This window comes from Coptis chinensis, chromosome 3, assembly GCF_015680905.1.
Source record: "Coptis chinensis isolate HL-2020 chromosome 3, ASM1568090v1, whole genome shotgun sequence".
In the NCBI taxonomy this organism is placed as follows: domain Eukaryota; kingdom Viridiplantae; phylum Streptophyta; class Magnoliopsida; order Ranunculales; family Ranunculaceae; genus Coptis; species Coptis chinensis.
The window spans coordinates 91,747,530-91,761,136 of NC_141458.1; the positions used below are offsets into that span (position 1 = coordinate 91,747,530).

The 13,607-nt window shown below is 36.6% G+C and overlaps 2 pseudogenes; both read left to right on the top strand.

Annotated features, from left to right (window-relative positions):
- The first annotated feature begins 3,047 nt into the window (after positions 1 to 3,047).
- LOC147511631 (protein PAM71-homolog, chloroplastic pseudogene) lies at positions 3,048 to 6,908 on the top strand (annotated as a pseudogene).
- Positions 6,909 to 7,579: 671 nt separating this feature from the next.
- LOC147511632 (elongation factor 2 pseudogene) lies at positions 7,580 to 7,905 on the top strand (annotated as a pseudogene).
- Positions 7,906 to 13,607: the final 5,702 nt, after the last annotated feature.

Below are 13,607 nucleotides of genomic sequence, written 5' to 3' on the forward strand. Positions count from 1 at the left end.
CACCACCAAGCCATATAAAAACTTGTCTTTATCAGGGGGAGCATCCTGAATAATGTGTCCCAAGACATATGCACTGTACTCTTTTCCCTTATCCAGGTTTTATCCCACTGGGTTTTCATAGTAAAGGTTTTAATGAGGCAGTATTAAGCAAGTCATAATGATTCTGAGTAATGTTGTACTCTTTTTCCTTCTCTTTGGTTTTTTCCCACTGGGTTTTCCTTAGCAAGGTTTTAATGAGACAACTGTCATTAGATAGTTATAGAGCATCCAGAAGAATGCTACAAAAGATGCATCCACCATAATTTCCATATGAATGGTGGACATCCAAGGGGGAGTGTTATGAAATTTGTGGGCTTATATGGATGCCCACCATTGATATGTGTTTATCCTGATAATCTTATATCTTGGTGTTTATCCTGATAATCCTCTATCTTGGTGTTTATCCTGGTAATCCTTTATCTTGGAAAGGAGGTTACCTAGTTATATATAAAGGTAACCTCCTCCCATTAAGACTTACCTCAATGAATAAGAATTATCTCTATCTCATTCTCTCAATGATTCAATACATGTTAAGTTAGTGTGGTGTTCTCTCTAAGTCGGTTTAATTATAACATGTTTGGCATTTTTTTGCTTAATTTTTAAATGAATAATTATCCCAAATTTCAAATTTTTGACAAATAAATTCCGTGTCGAATTTTTGTCGTCCGCAAATTTACTAACTGTGCTAATTGCTAAGAGCAAGTCCTATGGAGAGGTGCTATACAGAGGCGCTAAAAGGTGACACATATGATTTTTATTCCTTTTTAGCTTGTCCAGCCAAATTTGGCATGCCAAGCTCAAAAAACCATTCCAATTACATTTTTAAGCACGCAGCTTGTATCATTAAGGGACGGACGACAGAAACTCTATCGTCTGTATAGTTAGACAGTAAATCACAAACATCTATTCTTTTCCCCATTTCTCTCCTCTCTTGGTCTCATTCCCCCAACAATTTCTCCCCCAATTTTACTTAAAACCAACTATTTCAATTGCTTGGGCTAAGACAATTGCATTTTGGTAAGTTAGTTTATTGGATTTTGTTTGCAATTTCAATTATTTGAAGAAATGCTTATTAAAAGTTGAATTTGGGCTAGATGTTAAACTTGTTGTTATGAGGTCGATGATTGATTATTCGTAGTTATTGTGTGTTGATTAAATGGCTAAATTTTGCTTTGGGGGAATAGAATGTGCAATGTGTTGTGTATTGCTTCTTTGTAGTGTTTTGTTATGGAATAAAATGTGTTGGACTTGAAAGCAATGTGTCGGACTTAAATGCGCTAGTTTGGGAAAATTGTCGATGATTGCTTCCAAATGTTGTATACTTTGTATGTAGTTATTGAATGCAAGCCATTTAATTGTGAGTTGAGACAATTCTTTGTAGTGTTTGTGTGGATGAATGCTTCGAAACTATTTTGGGTTGTTTGTTTGCTTTTCAATTGCTCATTGATTTTGATCATGCTTGAATTGCAGGTATTACTTAAAATGAGTAATAATGATAAACCATTTTTAGGTTGAAAATCAGTTAGTAGTAGATTGGCAAGAGAGTCAACGTCAACGCTAAACAACAATAAGGACGAATACAAAGTCGATCTATAATTTGCAAAACCCTTTAGTACTTCCATTTCCAGACCCAATCGATCCACTAACACATCCTATATTGGCTAGAAACCCGGAAACACACATCTTTTAATTACATCGTGTTAGTATAAATATGGTAAGCATTTTATCGTTAAATTTGAATTTTTTATAGAAATTCTGTATTTTCTTTAATTTTAATGAAGTGTTTTGAATTGAATAAATGTTTAGGAAGCGGGAGAGATGAAATTGTGGTGTTATTGGGCTTCCGTGAACAATTTGTGGAAAATAATAGTTGCCAAAGGAGATCATTTTGTAGACATACGAAATGACATTTTACAATCTCCATTAGGGTCATTGTTTCGATGTAGATACCAAAACGTCGACCGTGGTTTAATATATGTTTTGATCGACCGATGGTGGGACATAACTCACACTTTCCACTTTCTACAAGGCAAGATAGGCATCACTCCAATAGATGTCACTATGCTCACGGGAATGAGTGTAGGAAAAGGAAAGGCAGTCACGTTTGAAGAAGGCCAGTACTCGACTTTTGATTACGCAGAGGAGCATTGGCCAAATATTAGGTCAGAGCATTGGTCTAAAGGGGGTATCAAACCTTTTTTTTTGTGAATGAGTTCATAGACAAGACTAAAGATAGTGGCGAAGGTTGGTGCCCAACGGGTACAAATCAGGAGAGATAATACTTGCGAGCATTCTATTTTTACTAAATCAAGCAGTGTTTCTTCCCCACAGGTGATAGTTTATTGAGATGAGGTTAGATAGAGTGTTAGGATTGGTTAGAATAGATTCATGAGTTTGATTCGGGTGGTGCTATGTTTGGAGCTTTGATTTACGCGTTGGATCAAGTGTGCCAACCTAATAATAATGTTGCGGATGGTCAATGTGGTGACTTCACCCCTCTTTTACTAGTAAGTTTAAAATTTTTAATTAGTATTATAACTTTATATTATATTACAATTTTGTTTTTGATATTTATTTTTATTGTAGTATTGGTGGCATGAGTATGTATCTGCAATAACTCTACTTCTGAGAACAAACATGGACTGTGATATTATCCCACGGATAAGAGCATGGATGAATGACTATAAAGAATGACGATCTGGTCAAGGACACCACAACATTCACTTAGACCATATCCAACTCGAGACTACATCGGCATTGACAATATATTGGACACCATGGTATATTACATAGTATTTGCAATTAAATGTTAAGGATGTGGCTGGGGATACCATGGAGGATGAGTGGATGTGTGAGGTGATTTGCCGTGTATGTCATTCATATGATCTTACAATACACCGAGTCATATTTTAGTAAAATTTGGAGGTATCATCGTGTGGTACCTGGGTGATAGGTGTTAAAACCAAATCGTTGGGACACCTTTCATCCTACACCCTCCTCCAGAGAATATGTGCCCATTGGGAAGAACTAGTCAATGGAGGTTCTTCCATAGAAATAATGATATATGGCCACAGGCTTCACTCTATTTAGATTTGAATGGGGATTACGATAGTTATTGGGATCACATCTCAAAGGGTCCTATATTGTCTGCTACCATGCACAGGGCTACTAACATGGACTTTGTGGGACGTAAAGCTATTACAAGTGATTTGTGCATCCGGCCCACACCCTGCTGAGCCCTACGTACTTTTCATCTCAGGGTCTTTACGAGTCTTTTGCTCTACCTCCTTCCGATCTGGATAACCTATGGAGCTCCATTGGGATGACATTTTGGTGTTTGGGGTGCAATATGTCCTTTAGCAGCCCCATATAGCACCTCATTGGCAAGGGCGGATCTAGGATTGCCACTTAAGGGGGCTGCTTCCACTAACTCACACTACAAATATTTTTTTTGGGTGAATTATACACAATTATATCTACTATTTTTTTTTTCGACAGAAAAGTTGGGAGCCCCCACCCCACCACCGATCCACCCTACTCTGAAGACGATTATGAGCTTATAACTGAGAAATTTCATAACATAAAAGAAGTTCTTATTGAAACAACTCTACTAAGGCACATCAAAACAGATGGTGATTGATAAGCACATAAATGTTACACAATTATGTCCATATTTACATTATATTGGCTAGTTAATTAATATAAGTTCCTTTGATTAGTTTGTTTCATTGGTTTTACAGGAATCAACGTGAATACGACGAAACAAGCAAGTTGGAAATAGCATGTAAGAGGTATTCTAAAGCTATTGTGAAAGTTTGAAGTGTTTTTGTCAAGAGGTCAAAGGGCGCACGCCCTCTAATAAGCCTATTCGAAGGGGCGCCCGCCCCCTCTTCTAAATTCGCAGAATTATAGTTCTTTTTCCATAACCCTTCGCACTTCGCGCTCACCACTCATAACTCGATTTGGACAGTTCTAAAAGGATTCAAACACTGAAGGAAACTTTTTGAAAGTGGATCCCAACTCATGCACGCCCTAGAGAAACCCTATATAAGAAAAGGAAGTTTAGAGAGTCGTCTATCTCGCCCCATCACAGAAAATCATAAAAGTAAAGAAGATGTTGGAGATGAAGTCAACACACATGACAACGGTTTTGTTAATAACTTTCCTTCCTTACTCTTTTGCTTCTATTATCATATTTATGAGTAGCTAAACTCCAAGCTAGGTGATAGAGGAAGCCCTAGTCTTGCATAGGATTTCTTTTGTATAACTGTTTACTGCATGTTCTCGAATTACATAATGATTATTTGATTGATTTCATACTGATTTTTAGTGAAACTTCTTTCATTGGTTATATCTTGCATACGATACCGTGTTTTGACTAACCAATAGTTAGGTTAAGTGTCGTTATTATCTAAGCATCGACTTTTAATGTCTACATAAGCTTATGAGAAGTTATGTTATAAGAAGACAATATTTGCTAGGAGTTTATATGTTTGCATGCTGAAAATCCAATCAACCTCATACATAGATGCATATTAAGACTTAACGATCACATATTCGAGCAAGATAAGGTTACCTTTTCCTCATGTTATTCGTAAAATAAAAGAGACTTTAACTTGGTTAATTAGGAGAACCTACAATGGTCTAGGATGGAATTAAGTGCCTTAGTGTTTCCACCCTTAATAGTTAATTCAAGTTTCATTGTTTTCATAGTATAGTTAAATTAGATAGTTTTAATTATATTAGTAGTTAAGTAATTTCAAAACCAAAAATATAATTATTCGGATTAGGTTAATAGGATTTAAAACTCAATTGTTTCTAAAAAGCAATCCATGTGGGTTCGACCTAGCTTGTTCTTGCCTATCTATTACAATAAACCTTGTGCGCTTGCAAGTAGTAATAGTAAAATACGATTTAATTATTAGCTTATTAATTTAGGTAAGCCAAAATCTCTATCACTGACCAGAAAATAACAGGACTTGGTACTGTTGGAATTACATGATATTACTAACCAATGATATGTCGACATCTGTTTGTAATTGTAACTAACTAGTTGTCTCTAATTCTCACTATAACTATGTAATCATTTTATTTGATACAATGATAAACTAATGAAATAAGAATGAGAAATGAGACTAAAGAAACTTTTGCATTCATTCACTTGAGTTTCTGTGTTACAATGATTAAGACATCATATTTATAGTGAGAATTAGAGACACACTACAACAAATATAACATATGACATCACTAATTTTACATCACTTTCAGCGGAGTGATGTCATCTAAAAACTATGACATCACTTTTCTTAGCATGTGATGTAATAATTATCACATTTTTTTTTAATATCATCACTTATTTTAGAAACTGATGTAATAGAGTTATACAACATCATTTTAATAAGTGATGTCGTGATAGTGATGTAATAACACTTTTTTACGCCATTCACTGTGTCACTTATAAAGTGATGTAATATCTATGTGTTCAACATCACTTTAAAGGTATTGTCACTCACCATGTCACTTATAAAATGATGTAATATCTATGTATTCAACATCACTTTAAAAGTGACTTTGCCAAGTTTTCAAAATCACTTATAATGTGACTTCCAAAAATGTTATTATTAACATATCTCTTCTTAATTAAATTAATTAGTTAGAAAAAGACCATGTAAAAAAAATTAGGTTAAACATAAATGAAACATGCGCATGCTTGGCTGGCTAGACTAGCTGCCCTTAAACAAAAAATAGAAAATAAAAAACCTCTTGACTCTTTTCTTGCCCCAAAAATAGCCCAACCCAAAAACAAACCGAGAAAACTGGTTATGCTCTTCATCTGTCTTCTATTTCAATCCAGCCTCCAACTTCAAACCGACCAATCGAGCCTTCTTCCTTCAATTAAGCACTAATACAAGTTCCATATTTTGTTTCCATAGTTATTGTATTACTTGGATATGCTCTAGCATTTTCGCTGATTGCTTTTGCAAAAGGGAGTCCTTCAACAATCTTAGAAGCAATTGCAAAGTCAGGTTTCACACCCGCATTCACATTGATTTTTGTTTCTGAAATCGGGGCCAAGACATTTTTTATTGCCGCATTGTTAGCTATGCAGTATGAGAAAGGGCTGGTCTTGTTGGGGTCTATGGGCGCTCTCTCGCTTATGACTATCTTGTCCGTGGTAATTGGAAGAATATTTCATTCAGTTCCTGCACAGTTTCAGATAACTTTACCTCTTGGTGAATATGCTGCAGTAACTCTTCTTATGTTCTTTGGTCTCAAATCATTAACAACCGTGTGGGATCTGCCGACGAATGTCGTTAAGGTTGATGAGAAAAGCCCTGAACTTGGAGAATATGTTGAAGCTGAGGAACTTGTGAAGAAAAAGATGGCAAAGTGGCTAACAAATCCACTTGAAATCATATGGAAGTCTTTCAACCTTGTGTTCTTTGCTGAATGAGGGGACCGATCTATGTCTGCAATAATCGCTGTAGGTGTTGTATAGTCTCCTTGGGGTGTGGCTAGCAGAGCAATTGCTGGGCACCTAATTGCAACTTTTGTGGCTATTCTGGGAGGAGCGTTTCTTGCCGTTGATTGAGACACTTCCATTAGAACAACGATTGGCTTCATACTTGCCTGAGGTAGGATTGTTAAATTCTGAAATTCCTCAACGCGTTTAAAATTTTAATATGACTTCCCAAAATGCACACGGGGTGAGTTGGAAGGTTAATTTCAAGAAGTATGGCATGTGTCTATGTGCTACTAGGTTTTATTTATTCACTATTGTTGTGATCAGACCAAATGTGAGGACACATGGTTTTTGGATTGTTGGGAGCTTGTTGCCCAACTTGACTCTAGTTAGTGTAGGGGACTGTAGGACCGGATACTTTTTTTTTTTGTGACGATGCGAGGGTCAATGGACTCCTGAGGATCTGTTGGAGTTGTTGCAGAGTCCTCCTTTTCGTCAACAAGTAGAAGCATTTACCTATGTGAGAATATTGTACTATTCTTTTTTTTTCATTAACCGGGAATTTCCTTATTGAATAATTAAGTTTGGACTAAGATACCAATCTTTTTTCTAGGTGCCGCATCTGAGAGGTAGATTTGTCTCGGTTTGGAATTGACCCAAGTAAATGTAAGTAACGAGCAATCTTTGGTCTTTCGAGTCGGGAGTATTGACTGCAATTATTAGATTTTATTGTGGATATCGGTTATTTTTCATTTCGCAATTCTTTTTTCGGATCCGTTTATTGCACGTTTTGGACCAAATTTTCAAGTTGTGTTTTTTTTTTTTTTTTTTTTTAGAACCAATTTTTAAATGTTTTCGATAGCTCGACACCTGCATTGCCTTGGGTCTTTTGAACTGTTTATTTAAAGCGATCTTTGATATAACTTTTTATTTGGCTGCGCACAAGCTAAGTGTACTATCCTTCCTTGAGGCTCTAGGCGATTCCACGAGGTGGTGGTCGGGGTTATTCCAACAGCAAGGAGAGTCATCTATGCTTCACGAGATATCGCCAAGCCAAGGCTATTGGAGCCTGTTTACATGGTCGAGATCCAGGCCCCAGAGCAGGCACTTGGTGGCATTTATGGTGTTTTGAATAAGAAACGTGGGCATGTCTCCCAGGTACTCCATTATATAACATCAAAGTGTACTTGCCAGTCATTGAGTAATTTGGGTTCTCCGGTCAACTTAGAGCTGCAACATCCGGACAGGCCTTCCCACAGTATGTGTTTGATCACTGGGACATGATGTCCTCAGATCCTTTGGAGGGTGGGTCGCAAGCAGCAACTCTTGTGTCTGAGATTCGTAGGAGGAAGGGCTTGAAGGAGCAAATGACACCTCTCTCCGAATTTGAGGACAAGTTATAAGGTGTTAATTATCAAGTTGGGGTTTTCCCATCGTACTTTTGGCTGTCATGTGATATGTTCTTATTATGATTTTGACACTCTATTGACTGCTCTACACACTTATGTTTATGACTTTCATTTTTTAAGGTTTACTTGTGGTTATTTGGATTCGGTTATTTCAAGGTTTACCTCATAACTGTTTAAATGTGATTTTGAAGATAATTTCATTTTTATTTGATGATAAGTGACCAGGAAAATGGTATTATATTGAGATGATATTGCTAATTTTGTTTTTTTTTATTATTATATTTTATTATTAATTTATTTTTTATTCTTTTGATAAATGGGACATCACTTTTAAAGTGATTTATAGAGTTATTTTACATCACTTTACAAGTAATTTGAAATCTGAATGGAAAGTGATGTTAAACGTTATAACATCACTTGTGGACATCGATTAAAAAGTGATGCAAAGTTATAATATCACTTGTGGACATCAATTAAAAAGTGATGTGAAGTAACATCACTTGTGGACATCGTTTAAAAAGTGATGTGGAAAACCCTGACTTTTCACGTCGCCACCATTCACATCACTCTCAAAAGTGATGTCTTATACTTTTGACATCACTTTTTAAGTGATGGGAAATGCCATTTATGTTGTAGTGACAACTAGTTAGTTACAATTACAGACAGATGTCGACTTATCATTGGTTAATAATATCATGTAATTCCCAAGGGTAGCATTGAGCATGTGTGTGGAGTGCGACTACCCAGGACCTCATATCTTGAGGGCCCCAAAATTACCTATAATGTGTTGATTCTAAAATAAATCAAATTAATACAAAATTCTCGCGTAAATTATTGTCTCCATTAAAATAAGAATTGAAATATTTGTTTAACTAATTAAATTATGTTTCCAAAATAAAGCTTTAATTCTCCATTCAATTAAGTTAGACAGGCAGCTAAAATAAGGAAACCAAGAAAGAGGTAAAAAAAAATAAAGAAGACTGATAGTTTTTTATTCTTCTTCCACACAATTTCACACTCTCTAATTTTCACATTCCCTTGTTCCATCAAATTTTCTACTTCTATACTCTCAATAATTTTATTAGCTTCTTGGATAAATCTCAATTGGTTATTTTCTTCGTTTGAATCTTCTTCAACTAACTAAGTGAAAATTTACGTTTTTTTTTTAATCAATTTTCCATATATATACAGTATGCTTAGTAGATTATTTTGCTACTAAAACTATGAGAAGAGAAATATTTCAATGATATTCATTGTGTTGGTGTTTCTTAATTCTTTAAGTGTTGTTTTTGCAAGTATGTATGTATTGATTTACTCTTGTATCACATTGTCAAAAAAAAAAATTTTTGCTTTTATGGTCGAGGGCCCTATTTCGACATTATGCACAGGGCTCTATAAATCTCAAAGTCGCCCCTGGTAATTCCAATACACCCCCTCAAGCTGTTTGGGATGTGTAAATGTCTAATATTATCCTTTTGGATTATTAAGATATTACACCAAGTTAAGACTTAACTTTTAATTTAAGGTGAAGAAAGGGGATGGGTTTGTTTGTTGTTAATGGATGCTCTTCATGTGGATGAAGATGTATACGTATCCAGTCTGTATATTGGAAAATAGTAGTGAGGTGTGAGTTTGTAACTTAGGTTTGGATCAACTGACTAGACTGGAATCAAGCCACACATAGTTCTTGAGGGTGACTTTTATAGGCACTAGGAGTGTACTTCGGATGCGACACGTGTACTGATGAGTACAAATGTCCAATCGAGATGAGTGACATGTTTCCATAGGAGGCACATGGGTAGTAGTTATAAGCATTTAGGTTTATCTGAGTTGGCATAGGGTGTAATGATGGTGAGTCCTCCGTCTATAATGATTCATGTATTACGGTGGGAAGGAGGCTTATGGATAATGTTAGTAATGATGATAGTAAAAAGTGATGATGTCATGAGGTGGGGTTGAGTAACGAGTCGTTAGTGCTACAGAGTATGCAAATCTTCAGATGTAGTGAGTGCGTGGAGCCGTCTACAAGTGTGACAGGTATCCGTATGTTTAGGGTCGTGTTGTACGGAAAGAGTCATTGCATGTGAGTCTTGTGCACATCACGTGTCTGGTGGCATGTGAATTGTTGAATGTGAGTCTTGTGCACATCATGTGGTTGTGGGTTCGATCCCCACAAACGGCGCCAAATGTAAATGTCTAAAATTATCATTTTGGATTATTAAGACATTACACCAAGTTAAGACTTAGCTCTTAAGTTAAGGTGAAGAAAGGGGATGGTTTAATTTGTTTGTTGTTAATTAATACCTACTCTTCATGTGGATGAAGATGCCTACTTATCCAGTCTGTATATTGGAAAATAGTAGTAAGGTGTGAGTTTGTAACTTAGGTTTGGATCAATTTACTAGACTAGAATCAAGCCACACGTAGTTCTTGAGGGTGGCTTTTATAGGCACGCATTATGAGTGTGCTTCGGATGCGACAAGTGTACTAATGAGTACAAATGTGCGGTCGAAATGAGTGACATGTTTCCATAGGAGGCATGTGGGTAGTAGCTATAGGCGTTTAGGCTTATCTGAGTTGGCATAGGGTGTAATGATGGTGAGTCCTCTATAATGATGGTGGATGGTTGTAGTGATTCATGTATTACGACATTGTTTGGGCCCCACCTTCGGTGTGTTCCCAGACTTGGACTCCAACCCAACATATGTCTAGACTCCGTCCGGCCCAATAACTTTCTGGATCCGGCCAAGCATTCCAAATTCAACCCAACACTTTTCCGAATCTGGCCCAACACCTTTTCGAATTCCGGCCTGACACTCCGAATCCGACCGAACACCTTTCCGGACTCCGACCCAACACTCTGGATCCGACCCTACACATTTCCAGACTCTGGCCCAACATTCTAGATTCAACCCAACATGATTCCGAACTTGGTCCATATCCAAATGTGTACAGGTGCATCTGGCACAGATTTAATTGAACATGCACATTCTGGTCAACAGAGGACAAATAAGTACGAAAAAATATCTTATTTAGGAGATAAAGATGAACCAAATCTTTACAGGTTTGGGAGTTATAGTGGAATCCGGATCTTGGAATCCAGACCTTTCCAATAAGAGAGTTTGCTCTCACTTTCATAACTACGTAAGCAATACTGCTGAGACTTGATCCCTATTTCCGGACTTGGGTACGTAGGCAGCCATCAGAGATTCAGTCTCACCTTCTCCATCAATCCATCCACTACTCACAACCCTAATTGTGTTTGGGAATTTCTAGTCCAAACATTTGGCGCCGTTTGTGGGTTTTTTCGAATATACCACATCGTATTCAGAAAAGCCACAACTTTTTCAAGAAGAATGGTAATCTCCCATGACGATCAATAATAAGAAGAAATGAGATTAGTATGAGATCAGTCTCACACTACATTAGCCTAAAAGTTCGAAATCAACAAGTCGGTCATCTGTATGCATCATCAATATATTTTGGGCTCCAGACTTTTTTTTTTTTTTTTATAAATGGGCACTTATGTACATTTCAAGTTCCAGTACACTTATCCGGACACATCCATAACTAGTTTTCATCTGTGATATATTTCAAAGAAAAAATCAGTTCTCAGTATCAACGTGAGATCTACAGATATTTTCATCTACATTAAGTAGCAACTTCAATTATTATTGATCATAATCATCTGAAAGTTGTTATGTAAATCACAGAGATTTTCTTTCATAATACTACAAATAACTGTTACTATAAATAGCTCCTATTTAATCAATTCATGGGCTATTAGCTATTATTTTCTCATCAACATCTGAGAGCTAAGTATTTACATATCCTTTTTTTACTTGAATACATTAGGGTTTTAAGTATGAATCTTAAATTATCGAGTCCGGACTCATATATTCATATCTCTTATCTGTCTCGTGTGACTAGCTTATTTACTGTATGACACTACATATTCTTTTTTCGGCCTTTTTATTAGGACCATGTTAATATGTCACCTGAATAATCTAAAAGCTGAACCTTAAATTTATTAATTTGCCACAATATTACTGTATGATATTGGCAGAGTATGTTGTTGTGCAAATTAATATGCTACCATTGGTACTCTTTTAGGAAGCAATTTCACTGTCCATTAATTATTGTATCGATTATGGCTTACCTAGTTCATACTTGATATTGATCACTATATACAATTCTCTATGCACGTCTCAACTTTGTTCATACATGCGCAACTCGTGAGAGAGTCCAAACCATCAAACTTTTATGTCATGAGCTTGACAACATATTATACACAAGACCTTAAGTAATGGTCATCCGGACCTAGTTTTGAGGTCAAATGAAATTAGGACTGTTATTAGTCTGATCGGCACCCAGCTGATAGAACTGTTATCTGTTTATATCTGTTATGAGCAAATTCATTATTTTAAATGAACCTTGCGTTTTGCATTTCTGTGGTTGTAGACTTATTCGGATTTTTTTATCTGGAATTATGTTCGGAATTTGCTCCGGATTTTTTGTCCGGAATTATTTCCTCAACAAACTGTCCGAAATTTTCCAAAAGCATAGTCTGGCGATTTGCGAAACCATGACCATCCACATCATACACGCCAGATCTTAAACCAATGAATGTACGTTGTGAAGGACATCCCAGCAACCTCACAACATTAGCAACAAGATCATCAACAAAATCCAGATGAGCTTCATGCAGAGATACTAAGGCTTACTAAAGAGAATGAAAAATCTCCAGAATGCTAGGGGTAAAAGGCCTAGGATTCCTTCTCCAAATGGTTCTAAACAACATTCATCAACACCAAGAAGGATTCGCAATGTTACTAATGATAGGCGAGAACCAGTTCCTCTAGCACGATCCAACAAGCTAGGCTCTGAATCTCATGATTCAACCATAAGGACAGGTTCCGGACATAGAGTTCGGACTCCTGAAAACTCTCCTCGTCCCGTCATTCCGGACGGATAAATTTTGATCCACACGGTCATCGACATCGAGTTCTGACTCCACCCCACATGTTCACAAATATGATCGGCGTGACCATTCACCCTGACGCAACTTCTAGGAAGAATATAATGTTGGATTCGATCACAGGACTATAGAAGATATTGTAGCAAGAGCAATCAGACGAAAAAGTACTCGCAATAACCAAATCAGAGACTTAGTAGTGATAGGTTTCCAGCATTATCCATTATCAGATTACATTCGTAACTATCAGATAAGTGTTGTCCATTTTTCAATACAATTACATTAAACTCCACTTAGACTTCTGAGTGACAAAGAGCTTTTGATAACCTCAAAGATTATCTTTCCTCACCGCCAGTATTGGTAAGTCCTAAAATTGGTCAGCTAGTAGGAGTATATCTTCCAACAACTTATATTGCACTAAGCGCAGTGCTTTTTGTTGAAGTTCCGAAAGAGAAGTCAATTTTCTTTATAAGTAAGACTTTAATAGGATAGGACCATCCGGGTTCATACAGAGGACCCTCTTTGAAAAGCTCTTGCTAATGCTCAGGACACAAGTAGACTTGCCCTATGGTAGTCTTATCTCTGTACATATAAGATCATATATGAACCACGTTGTGCAGAAAAAGGACACGCTCTGGCATCCTTAATTGCTGACTTTCCAGTTGATGATGTTTCTTTTGTTATCATTCCAGACCAGGCAGACAAAGCTGCAGCCACTGCT